The sequence below is a fragment of the Bos indicus x Bos taurus genome, chromosome 20, assembly GCF_003369695.1.
Source record: "Bos indicus x Bos taurus breed Angus x Brahman F1 hybrid chromosome 20, Bos_hybrid_MaternalHap_v2.0, whole genome shotgun sequence".
In the NCBI taxonomy this organism is placed as follows: Eukaryota; Metazoa; Chordata; class Mammalia; order Artiodactyla; family Bovidae; genus Bos; species Bos indicus x Bos taurus.
The window spans coordinates 3,037,729-3,049,090 of NC_040095.1; the positions used below are offsets into that span (position 1 = coordinate 3,037,729).

At 49.4% G+C, this 11,362-nt stretch overlaps 1 non-coding gene across 1 annotated transcript; it reads left to right on the plus strand.

Moving 5' to 3' along the window:
• The first annotated feature begins 10,347 nt into the window (after positions 1-10,347).
• Positions 10,348-10,418, plus strand: TRNAK-UUU. The gene has a single exon. It is a non-coding gene; the product is annotated as a tRNA-Lys (tRNA).
• Positions 10,419-11,362: the final 944 nt, after the last annotated feature.

Here is an 11,362-nt window from a genome sequence, read left to right on the forward strand (position 1 = left end):
TGGATGTTTTCCTGAAATGCTTCTATTTTCTCCGCCACAAAAGCATAGAGAATGCCCTCCTCGGGATAGGAAATGAGGGCTCTTCGGTTGGGAACTTGAATATCTAAAAACCAGAGTGACTTTCTTTGCCTTCGATGACCCAGCAGCTCCTCCCTCGGGCACTGGGGTCGCTTTCTATTTTCTCTCTTTTATTCTATTCCTCCATAACAAGGCTAAATGGTTTTTGTTTCTTCTAAATGATTTTTGTTGTTTTGTTAGGATGACCCTCGATTCTCGGGGCTTTTGGAGGGACACACACACACATCTTTTTCCCCTTCTGGTGTCTCACTTTGTGCAAAAGGTCTCTGAAGAAGAAGCCCACCAGGGTGGGCTTTTAGGCAGGCCCAGGGAAAGGGGCCTAGTCCCGCTGCGACCCTCGGTGGGAAGAACGCTTAGAGAGAGCAAACGCCACGGAGTCACTGGTGGGGAAAGAGGGCAGTTTTTCCCCCACCAGTGACTCCATGTTGTTTGCTCTCTCTAAGCGCTTTGTCCCAGTCAAACCTTGTCTAGCCAGAGACCAAACTGCCAGAAGTCTCTTCAAGTTAGGGGGCCTGAACCCACTAGTGCGGGGCCGGGTGGCGACTCTCTCCGAGCCGCGCTCACCCAAGGCAGTGTGGGCGCCTTCGGCGGGCGGCGGGGATCGCTGAGCCGCGGCTGGGCATTCAGAGCCTGACGCCCTCCTCCCGCTGTACAAAGCCTGGAGGCTGCCGCCCTGTCCGGTGGCTGCGCCGGATGAGAACCGAGAGCGCCGGGTTAAGGAACACACTCTGAGTCCCCACCCCAGGAGGGCTGTGAGGCAGAGCTGGGGCGTGGAGATTTCCGGATTAGGCGGGCGCCCCTGAAGCTGAATTTAGGGGAAAGAGAATCTGCAGTAGTCTGGGCTGCTCTCTCTGGATCGTCTCCCATTAGGCCCCACCTCGGCCCTAGGAAACGGCCGAGGCTCTAGAGGCAGGCAGGTGAGTGTGGACGCTCAGCAGGCCTAGTCTCCAGACGGAGTTGAGAACAAGCAGCAGCCGAACTCTGGGCAAGGGCTGAACATTTCGCCTCCTCGCCCTTCCGCGCGGCCTTCCCTAATCTCGTTTGGAGATTGTCTGAAGCCGCGCCCATTTTACAGATTCAGGACAATGAGGCAAGAGGCAGCCTTGTGACCCAGGCGGACTGGTCTCAGGAGCTCTCCCTGAGCGCTGGTTTCTGGGCTCCGCCGGTGCAGGTTGGGCGCCCGGCTACCCTGAGAAGGGCGAGGCGCCCCGCCCAAGGCCTCGCAGTTAAGCCGAAGCTCAGCTCTTTCTGGCAGGCTCCGCGGCCGGGGAGTCCGGGGTTGGGCGATGCAGGGGGGACCCAGGAGGATCGGAGCCAGAGAGAGAGAGACAAACTTGGGGGGCGGGGAGAGGGGACTGGCCGCTCGCTTGAGTGATTTCCCCTTCAGCAGTTCCCAGTACAAACCGGCCGTGGACCACGAGCTTTGCGCGCAGCGTGCGGTTTATAATGACTCGCGCCAAGTCTCTGCAAGGTTTGAATGCCCCTCCTCGTTTTGCAGTTGAAAATTCAGAAATTAATTCTGAATCGCGCATCACCAGTGGACCAGCTTTAACAGCACCACCCCACCGCCCCAGCAAAGCGCTCTAATGCTTGGGAGAAAAGGGGGACTTTGTCTAGGGGAGGCTAGGGAGGAGGCTAGGGGACACCTGCAGCCATCTGACACCAGGCCGGTGGTCAGAGTGAGGCGGAAGGGCCTTCCTGCTCCAGCTTGGGTGGTGGACTCGGGCTCTGAGTTCCAAGATCGCCAACGCCTATCGCTTCCCAGGCTTGAGAGCTTCCCCGCGTTTGCCGTCGGTGCGGGAGTGGGAAGAGGAGCCGCCGCTCCAGCTCATTCGGAGGCCACACTGCACCCTCGGGCGGGGCAGCCGAGCCCGGCCGCCTCAGCAGTCCGTCCAGCAGTTGGGGCCCTTCTCTAGGACTCGCGGCCTAAGGCCGCGCGGCCTGGCCCAGGAAGATCCGGCCACCAGCTGCGCATTGTCAGCGGCCGGGCCCGGGCTGCAGCAAGCGATGCGCACCTGTTCGCTGTCCGGCTGGGCGCTCCGGGTGAGGAGCGTGGCCTCGGACTGTCCGTCGAGACCTCCAGGGTAAGGAGCCACGGGCCGAGCCTAGGTTTCCAGAGCTCTAAAGGGGACTTTCGCCAAAATCCCAGTCTCAGCCTCAGCGCAACTGAAAAGCAAACTGAACGAGGCCGGAGAAAGGCCGGCGTGGCCCAAGCGCCCGCTTTCTGGAGAGCGAGGGTTTCTCAACGCCGAAGGCGATTTCCCTTTTACGAAATCTTCGGGCTTGCGGCGGCGGCGAGACTCCCTAGGTTTCCAAGCACCTGCTAGGTTGTGAGCGTCTCCTCTCAGCGAAGCCTAGACAGGTCACGCACTTTCTTGGTTCAGACGCTCGCAAAATCCTCCCGGAATCGCCACAGTGATCCGTGCCTTCCCTCGTGCCACCCACCTGCTGTGGCAGGGAGTTCTCTGCTCAGTTTTGCCACTCCCTTGCCGTGTGGCCCTGCGAGAGTGGCTTTGGTTTCTGCATCTATACAATTAGGGCTACATAGTCATTAAGGAGTCTTCCAGGGAAAGTGAAAAATAAAGTATGGCTTACGGTACAGCCGATCTTTAATTTATTGAGAATAGAAGCATTAAAAAATGTACTTATGGACGAGAAATCTAATTAAATGACTAATTGCATAGAGGCTCAATCAGAGGTATTGCTCTTTGGGAGGAAAGGGCAGGAACAGGGCAGTGTCCCCCACTGAGGTCAGTTCTCCTGCAGTCACTGAAGGTGGAGAGACCCTGGAGAAGTCATCTGGTAGACTGGGTCTAGGTTGATCTGGTCAGAGGCTGCAGTATATTGGTGTTGCCCTGAGATCCGTGGTTGAAATGATTGGACAAAGTCGTTCTTAGAAGCGTCAGACTGGCTGCCAATTAATGAGTTGCTTATTAAACCCTTTTAATGTGTTCCCAGCTGGTGTGGAGAGGAGATAAGGGGCAGGGGAGAGAAAACCCGTATTCAAACTGAATTTTTGTTCAGAGGCTTTCACACAGTCCCCCGTCCCACTGAATCCCGGAACAGTCTCACGTTCCCGTTCTAAATGACAAGGTTGAGGAGCAGAAAAGGCAGCTGACCTGCCGAGGTTCAACCTATGCCTTAAAAGGGCTTGACTCAAACTCCGGGTCTGCTGGCTCGGCTGGCCGTCGGGTCCAAGCTGGGCTGTGTCCCCACCTGACCACAGAGTGCAGACTGGAAAAGCTCTACCGACCTCTGGGTCATTAGAGAGATTTGTGCTGACCCAGACTCACCCAATTTCAAAGAAACCAAATCTTTAAATGGAGCAGAGTCTTAGATTGGCTTTAAAAGCCTGCAGACCCTGCCCAGCTCCTGTGCTGGTCGGCTACCTGGAATGTCCGGGCTTTGCTATCAAGCCCTATTGACGGATGGATTTATCTGGGACGCGCTGAAACTCTCTAAGGCCTGCAGCCTGGCTTGGCAGCACACCCTTTGCCCCTGCTTCATCCCTCATCCAGGAAAAGTCCACTCCCTCTGGCTTACATAGACTGCCCCAGGGAAACTTAGCCTGCTGGAGGAGGCGCTGAGCTGTGCTGAAGCAAAAGACGCTCTCTCAGGAAGGCCTGCCCTCGGTGGCACCAGTGGGCGAGGCCCGCTGAGACCCTGGGGCTAGAGAAGGTGGTGCTGGGCGCAGAGGGGAGCCGGTGAATAGCCTGCATGCTAAACAGCGCATGTGCATCTGCTGTCTGGGCTGCCACAGCTGGGACACTTTTGTTCTTCACAAGTAGTGGGACCGTGGAGGAGGGGAGTGAGGGGAGCAGAGGGGAACCCAACCCCGAGAAGCCAGAGGGAGAGGGCCCTGGGAGGGTATCCTGCTTATTGCCACCTACAGTTTCCAGTTTGTTTGCTGGAGGAGCCTCATGAGCAGGGATGGGGCTGGACCCCCAGCCCCCAGCTCCCAGGGGGTCTGGAGCGCAGCTCTGGCCACCGGGTGTTGAGAGCATCTGCCCAATCTATGTAACCCTCCCAACAGCTCCGAGACAGGTACCGTTGCATTTCCCCCTATCTTACAGATGAGGAAACTGAGGCTCTGAGAAGTGACACAACATCCCTAAGCCCATCTAACTTGAAAGACCAGGACATCAACCCAAGGGCACTGACTGCCTCGTGGGTTTTTACCCACTGCGGCTCCTCGAACTGCCTTATGATTAAAGTCAATGTCTTTGCATGTTTGCTGAATACTCTGGAGATTGTCATTCTCTAACAACCTCACACACAAGCCAGAACAGCCTGGGTTGTGTTTACGGCGGTCTTGCTCTTGGTGCTGTACCCTTACTGTCCCCTGTTACTTCTCTTCTGAGCCTCCTGAAGGTGGTCAGGAGGCACTCGGTCTTGTGTTCTTATATCTAATGGATTTAGGGGTCTTCTACTGCCCTCTCTCCCAGCCCAAGCTAACGAGTAGGTTAGTGAGCCCCTGTGGGTACTGATGAGCCATCGTGCAGCCCTCAGCCGCTGGACCCCGAGTATTTTCAGCTCAGGGAAGGAAAATAGTACCTAAATGCTGCTTGTCTCCTTGCCAAAATGCCCACAGCGTGCATGGAGCGTAAAGAGGCCTGGGTTAAAATCCAGCTGCACCACCCACCAGCTATGTGGCCGTGGAAAAGTCACTTTGCCTCTCTGAGCCTGTCCTCTTTTGTACTCGGTAAGGATAGGTCTTCCTACAGGATTGTTGAAGGATTTAATGACAGAACTCACCGTGCACTTCACCAGGAGCCTGACGCAAGAGAAGCTCTGTGATACGTTTATGTTGTTATTAGTGGTAGATTAATTCTCACAAGATAGATTGTTCTTGTTCTCCTCAGCGAGAGTAGGAAGCAAACCCGGAGAATATGAGTAAGTTGCTCATGGTCAGACGTTAAACGGTGGAGCAGAAATTCAAACCCAGTTATGTCAGAGTTCAGAGTCCTGACTTACCTCAGTCTGCAAAGTCTCCCCAGTACAGAATCTTCTAGAACTGGTTGTGGACTGGTTGTGGAAAATCTAGATTTTTCTAAGTCAAAGGCACCAGGTGCTCTGCTGCCTTCTAGGGCTTCCATTTACCTTGGTTGCACACTGCAACTGCTAAGTATCTGCTTGTTAAATAAAAATAATGGTAAGTAGTGTTCCTGGAACAGCTGCTCTGGGCTAGACAGTGACAGTGGACGAAGCATTTTACTCAAGAGATTGCGTTTAACCCTAAAACAATCCTAGGAAGTAGATCTCATTTTGATGATGAGAAATTTGAGGTTTCGGGATGTTAAATAATAGCAACACAGTATGAATTGGAACCTAGATTTCTGACTCCAGAGAGGGGAAAACCTATAGGAGCTGAACACGGTACTTGAGACATTATGTACACTCTCTCACTCAGTCCTCTCCACCTTATAAAACTGTTTTGAAACCCATTTTACAGATGAAAACACTAAGCCTTGGCCACTTTAAAGTGTATTCGCCCAAGATGGCCTAGCTGCCTGAAGGCAACAGTTCTCAATCTGCCACCCCGGCTGCTCCCATCTATCTCCAGTGCTGAGCTCTTCAGCCAGGGTGGGGCTGGGGGCTGCTCTATGGCAGTGGGACATTCAGGTTACGGGAGGTAAGTTCTCACACAGAGTGTGACCTGCCCACAAGTAGGCCAGGCAACATTGATCGCTCCTGGTCTCTGTGAGGCAGGGAATATCAATGATACTTAGGGTCTGGAGGTAAGATGAACACAAAGAGAAAAACAGGGTCGAGATGGTCCGAAGGCCTGCCGGCAAGCACACGGGAAGGAGCCTCGCCTCCCTCCTCTGGAGAGCCCAGGAGACATCTCCCCTCGCTTCCCTCTGGGCTGGGTGAGTCCGTCCCCACCCACCGTCCCCACCCACCGGCAGAGGTAGTGCTTTAGACGAAGACCCTACGCCTATTATACATTCACGTTCAAAAATAAAAGAGGGTGGACCTCTGTGTTACTCAGCTGCATTGAAGACGTCAAGATGAAGTAAGGTAGATTGTCTGGTTTGGCCTCAAATCCATCAGATGAAAAGCAAAAGACCTTGAACCTGGAGCTACTGAATCCTGAAGGGCAGAGTGGGGGATGACGTCTTGGATTTGTTTCCTCCACGGAAGCCAGGTTTTGCCAGCCTGGCCACGCGCTGCACCAGACAACCTTCTGCGGGGGCCCGTGATGCTCAGCACGCTGGGTGCTTAGTAGGTGGCTCAGTGAGTCCTGGCGATGGTCCTACCTACAGCTTGGGCTGCTCCGCTTGAACAGTGCAGCTGCCAGCCGCCCTGCCTGTCGGGCTGTGCTCGCCGAGTAGAGGTCAGAGTCTGAGGCTTCTCTGTAGGCAGGTTGCTTGGACACCCTGAAGAGCAGATTGAACCTGTGCTCTGTATAGTTTATAAATGATTTGTCAATGGCGACAGTTTACAAAAACATATTTCTGTTGCGGCATCTTCCAATCGCTGGGATTTATGGCTTCATCTCTCGGATTTGAAAGCGCATCCGCATACTCTGGCAAATGAGAAAATGTATGAACGATTTGTTGGCTTCTTTTTTTTTTTTTATCAAGTTTCCCCAAATATGTAAAGTCTGAGAGCGCCTTATTCTTTTTAAATGATCATTCATTTGTCTCCAGACTCTATCTTTTGGCACAATTTATTATTCTCTATTTCAAAAAACTTAAATGCATTTTGCATATTAGCACGTAACTCTTGTTCCTGTCTCCTCAGTTGTGGAAAGGGCTGGATTGCTTTTATAAAGAAAAAAATGGCTAATAAAATTGGCCTCAGCACCATTGCTCTGCAATTCTTATGAACAGTAAAGTGGTACTTACCGTCATTGATGTTAAAAGCTATTTCTAAATTATGGTGCCATTTATTATCTCTAGTGTCCAAAGTAAGTTTAAATGATGCTTATAATTCATGTTTTACCAAATTTCCTTTTTCCCCGGAGGATACCTCTGATTAACTTATGCACATTAAAGCGCTTTTTAAATTCTTCTTTTATTGCCATTATGCTCTGAAAATCTCAGCGATTCTCAAAAATGGGTAATAAACTTGAGATAAAATGCTGCAGTTTTAGATCAATGCTGACATATCACTGTGGTGATTTCTACAGAGCTAAAGTGATAATGCTTCATATTTACGGAATATATACTAGGTTATTACTACAGTATTACCATTTTGTTCTAAGATGAAATGAGTAATTTACCAATTTATTAAACAGTTACATTTAAGTATTGCTTAGGACATTATCACCCCAATCTGTTTACTTAGCTTGAAGAGTTACCATTAAGATACCCTGTTTATTTAGGTAAAATTTGTAATCATCATGCCTTCCATTAACCAACTTATTTTTCTGCAAGGCTAATTGTCTGGAAATGAGTTTCTTCTTATTTACTGTGCTGCATTCTGCTTAGCTGGCTAAAAACGTCACCCCAGCAAGAAGTGCTAGGGAAATTAATAATACATACAGAGAACAGTTTTAATTAGTATAATACTGAATGTTAATAAAAGATTTATGACACCGTTAAAAAGTTCTAACAGAAGAGATCTTAACAGCTTCAGGCTCGGTTTTTCAGGAGGGGACGTCCGTGGCTGTGCCTTTTGTGGGAGGCCAGAGTGAGGTGATTCTCAGGAGCTGCTGGGGCTCGAGGAGCACAGGCTGGAGGTCAGAGGCTCTGCCTCTAGGAGAAGTTTGGGAATAGAGCGTTCACAACAGGGAAGAGGAATTTGGAACGTGGATGTAGAATGCCAAATCTAACTCGAAAGATAGCAAGGTTTCTGCAAAGTTGGAGAGGAACATGGGCCCCCTCCTCCCCGAGATGTTTCTGGAGGCAACACTAGTCTTCAGCCCCAGCTGCGAACAAGACTTTTGAGAGTCTCCACTGCTGTAAGCTCAAAAGCTATGGGGACAATGAATTGGCAGGGAGCTGGGAAAAGAATGCATATTCACTGAGTATTTATTATGTGCCATTTGTTTACACACGTGTACGTGCTCAGTCACTAAGTCAGGTCCAACTCTCTGTGACCCCATGGACTGTAGACCTCCAGCCTACTCTATCCATGGAACTTTTCAGGCAAGAATACTGGAGTAGGTTGCCATTTCCTTCTCCAGAGGATCTTCCCAAGCCAGGGATAGAACCTAAGTCTCCTGCATTAGCAGGCGAATTCTTTACCACTGAGCCACCAGGGAAACCCTCTGCTTACGCACGCTTATTTTAATTTGCACAGCTGAGAGCTAGCAGTATCTTCCTTTTGGGAAGTGAAGCCCTTGGGAGGGTGAAGCCCTCCCCTGAGGTTATGCAGCTAGTGAAAGAAGCAGAATTTGAACCCAGGTCTGTAGAAACCTCAGAGCATTGTCTCCTGCAAAGTGGCATCCACTTTGGGGAGAAAGCCAGCAACCCTGTTATTGACCTGCACCCTTGTCCATGATGTCAGCCAAGTAGGCCTCCAGACAAGCCTTTGGGTGCTTCCATTCTCATCTGGATGGGTTGGTGCCTTCCCACTGTCCTGCTTGCCCCAAAGGGGCAGTGTTCTTTCTTTCTGTGTCCATCTCTCCTCTGTGACATGAGCTCACAAGGGCAGGGACTATTTCTTTAGAAATAGTGTAATAATAATGATAATAATGTAATAATGTGCTTGGCACATTGTTGGTGGTGGTCTGTTGCTAAGTCATGTCTAACTCTTTGCTACCCCATGGACTATAGTCCGCTAGGCTCCCCTGTCCTTGGGATTCTCTAGGCAAGAACACTGGAGTGGGTTGCCATTTCCTTTTCCAAGGGATCTTCCCAGACCAGGGATCAAATCACATCTGCCTGCATTGGCAGGCAGATTCTTTACCCCTGAGCCACGAGGGAAGCCCACTTGACAAATAGTAGGCCCTTTCGAAACGACTTAAAGGGCCAAGGAAAAAGGAAGTGAAAAGGAAAGACAAACACCGCTTACATTTGCAGCGTTTGCAAGAAATACTGACCCTAGGTGGGTATATTTTGTTTGTAGGAAGTCATCTCCCTCCCCACCACCGAGGCTACACAACCCTGGCTGAAGTATAAGGGTTATTATTGTTGCCATCTTTTCTAGCCCCCAAGGGCCAGGTCTTAGGAGCAGCAGGAACCCTTTGTAACATGAGTTGATTCTCTCCTGGCATGTGTAATAAAAACTGACCAAGCCAGTTACTTTCTCAATTTCTCTCCAATTTGAGAAACTCCATATCATGAGGCACTTGAGGGCTGATGACTCTTTTATCCTACCCTTGATTAAAAGATAAAAGAAAGAAAATAAAACTAACAAAAGTTCTTGGACCAAAGTTCTCCAGGATATGACAGAATGGCAGGGTGCTTCTTAAAGAAAAGTAGAGCCTGAGACCAGGGTCGCCTTTGAGGCTCTCTGAAAACTGTGCTCTTCCTGACTGATGCCCTCTGCAGAGGAATTTTAGTTCTTCAGTGGATGAATGGATGAACAAATTGTGGTCTGTACATACAATGGAATATTACTCAGCCATAAAAAGGAAGTACCCACACCTACACACAACTTGGATGAGCCTCAGAAACATTATGCTAAGTGAGAGGAGCCAGGCCGAAAGGCCACAGAGTGTTTTGATTCCATTCATATGTAATATCCAGGAAAGGTAAATCTATAGAGATGCAAGAGAGATCAGTGGTCCCAAGGAACAAGGGAAAGGAGGAATTTGGAGTGATTAGTTAATAAGTAGGGGATGTTTTTCTGGGGTGATGAAAAAGTTTCAAAACTAGAGAGATCTGGTGGTTGTACATCATGAATGCACTGAATGTCACTGAGTTGTATACATTAAAACAAACAGCTAATTAATTATATGTTATGTGAATTTCACCTCAATTTTTTAAAAAGGCCTTTTAGGAATACAAGTATAAGTGTCCAAACCTACATGTACCTGGGTGTTCATCACAGCAGTAGGTGTAAGAAAGAGAAATTGGAAATAATTATCTAAACAACATTTAGAGATTGATCACAGAAAGTGAAACCATTCATACAGTGGAATGAAAGGTACCATCAAAAGAAAGGCGGGAAGTCGCTGTGCAGCACACGGAACTCACCTCAGTGCTCTGTGATGACCTAGCAGGCGGGATGGGGCTGGTGGCAGGAGGCTCAATAGGGAGGGGTATAGTGTACATGCAGCTGATTCACTGTGCTGCGCAGCAGAGACTAGCACGACACTGTAAAGCAAGTATACTCCAGTAAAAATAAATAAATACAAAGAATGGAGGTGGGGATTCCCTGGGGGTCCAGTGGCAGGACTCAGCACTTTTACTGCTGACTCCCAGGTTCAATCCCTGGTCAGGGAACTGAGATCCTTCAAGCTGCATGCTGCTGCTGCTAAGTCGCTTCAGTCGTGTCCGACTCTGTGCAACCTCATAGATGGCAGCCAACCAGGCTCCCCCGTCCCTGGGATTCTCCAGGCAAGAACACTGGAGTGGGTTGCCATTTCCTTCTCCAATGCATGAAAGTGAAAAGTGAAAGTGAGGTAGCTCAGTCGTGTCTGACTCTTCTCGACCCCATGGACTGCAGCCCACCAGGCTCCTCCGTTCATGGAATTTTCCAGGCAAGAGTACTGGAGTGGGGTGCCATTGCCTTCATGATATGGAAAATAAAAAAGAAAGGGGGAAGCTGATAGATAATGACATGGAAAGATGTCCCTGATGCATTAGTGAGTAAAATAATTTACTTGCAAAATAATATATATTTATCATAGCCCATTTAAACACACACACACACACACACACACACAGGTGTGCCTTGTATTGTCATAGGACAAGACATGGAAACAACAGACACCAACCAAATGACTTGCTCAGGTTACTACTGCGGAAGAATCCTGGAGTGGATGGAGGCTTTCACTTTTTACTGTGCCGTGTGGTCACTGGCAAAAATTAAAGACCTTTTGAAAATAAATGGATATGTTTTGAATTAAGTCAAAAGTTATAATATCATTTAAGATGTGGTAGGGAGTGGTAGTGATCCACAGTCCTATCACCAATTTAGTTTAAATGGCTCAAAAATTTTTTTAAAACACATTGGACAGCAAGATTAAAAGGAAACAACACTAAAATACTCCGAGGGACATCAAAAGATTACGCGTTAGACTAAGCAGGTCCTTGCTTGGACTGCCTTCTGTTTCTTCTGATGCTGAGCACCATACCTTGAAAATGACAGGAGCTCACTAAGTTTCAGAGTTTCCCAGCTGGTGCTAGTGGTAAAGAACCTACCTGCCCACGCAGGAAAAGCGAGT